Genomic DNA, 1843 nt, shown 5'->3' on the forward strand with positions numbered 1-1843 from the left:
ATTTCTTATAAAGCAATAATATTCTATTACGTTCAGTTCCATAATTTGTTCAACCAGTCTCCGACTGATAGGTACTCCTTCAGTTTCCAGTTCTTTGCTAGAACTAACAGTGCTGCTATGAATATTATGTTTATTATAACAATAAAAATATAATAAATATTACTGCATGTGTCCTTTCCCTCTGTCTTTAATATCTTTAGGGTGCTTTCTTGTTCAGCCGGCCAAGATGCCAAAAGGGAAGAAGGCCAAGGGGAAGAAGGTGGCTCCGGCCCCTGCTGTAGTAAAAAAGCAGGAGGCCAAGAAAGTGGTCAATCCTTTGTTTGAGAAGCGGCCCAAGAACTTTGGCATTGGTCAGGACATCCAGCCCAAAAGGGACCTTACTCATTTTGTCAAATGGCCTCGGTATATCAGACTGCAGCGTCAAAGGTCTATCCTTTATAAGCGTTTGAAAGTTCCACCAGCAATTAACCAGTTCACCCAGGCTTTGGATCGTCAGACAGCTACTCAGCTGCTGAAACTGGCTCATAAGCATAGACCTGAGACAAAGCAAGATAAGAAGCAAAGGCTTCTGGCTCGGGCTGAACAAAAGGCTGCAGGCAAAGGAGATGTCCCTACTAAGAGACCACCTATCCTGAGAGCAGGTGTTAACACTGTTACTACCCTGGTAGAAAACAAGAAAGCACAGTTGGTAGTGATTGCACATGACGTGGACCCCATTGAGCTAGTGGTCTTCCTACCTGCCTTGTGCTGAAAAATGGGGGTTTCTTATTGTATTATCAAAGGTAAAGCCAGACTGGGTCGCTTAGTTCACAGAAAGACCTGCACAAGCATTGCCTTCACACAGGTCAATCCTGAAGATAAGGGAGCCCAGGCTAAGCTGGTAGAAGCCATCAAAACCAATTACAATGACAGATACGATGAGATCCGTCGTCACTGGGGTGGCAATGTTCTGGGTCTAAAATCGGTGGCTCGTATTGCCAAGCTGGAAAAGGCAAAAGCTAAGGAACTTGCAACCAAATTGGGTTAAATGTATATTTAATTTTTCCCTACATAAAAATAAAAATTTAAACAAAAAAAATATCTTTAGGGTATGACCTTTGTATTCCAGTAACTCACACCCTTGACTCAGATTGGAGACTCCACTCCCTGAACCTAGAGCAGAAAAGAACAAATGAACAGACCAAGAGCCCATTTCTCAAGGGCCATATGGCCTCAGAGCGGGAAGCCTCATTGTCCTTCCCCTGACAGTATGGTCTGTACCAAATACTATCATACCACTAGAGCAGAGCTGAAGACGGTAAGGCCAAGAGTGACAAAAGGAGGTAGCCAAAGCTCCTAGACCTGAAGATGTTAACAATTCTGGCTATGCAACCACAGAGAAAGACTCCACCCAATGAAGTGACCAGTCAACTGGAACTAGTTACAGAATATCTACACCTGTTCTAGTCTGTCCTAGATATTTCCGTTACATGTCATCACAATTCTCCTGGATGCAGCTCCCTAGAGTACATGGAGAAATGCCATCGTAGGTGGTTCAGTCATATGCCTATTACCCTTGTTTGACTATGAACTCTTCCCCTATCCTTAATACAAAGGGTATTTCCTTCCTTGTTTGTCTAGTTTGCTTATATGATCTTTTATATGTGGGTCATATATTCATTTGAAGCTTATTGTGACATATGGTATGAGATGTTGGTCTAAGCCTAATTTCTCCCAGATATCTTTCCAATTTTCCCAACAGTTTTCATCTACTACTATTTACCCTAGAAAATGGAATAATTGTGTTTCTTGAATACTATCTTGCTATTTTCTCTTGTTTCTGTATGTTGTATACCTAGTCTGT

General features: G+C 42.0%; 1 pseudogene; it reads left to right on the top strand.

Moving 5' to 3' along the window:
- Positions 1-207: 207 nt before the first annotated feature.
- LOC118831258 lies at positions 208-1031 on the top strand (annotated as a pseudogene).
- The last annotated feature ends 812 nt before the right edge of the window (positions 1032-1843 follow it).

Source organism: Trichosurus vulpecula, chromosome 1 (genome assembly GCF_011100635.1).
Source record: "Trichosurus vulpecula isolate mTriVul1 chromosome 1, mTriVul1.pri, whole genome shotgun sequence".
NCBI classification, from domain to species: Eukaryota; Metazoa; Chordata; class Mammalia; order Diprotodontia; family Phalangeridae; genus Trichosurus; species Trichosurus vulpecula.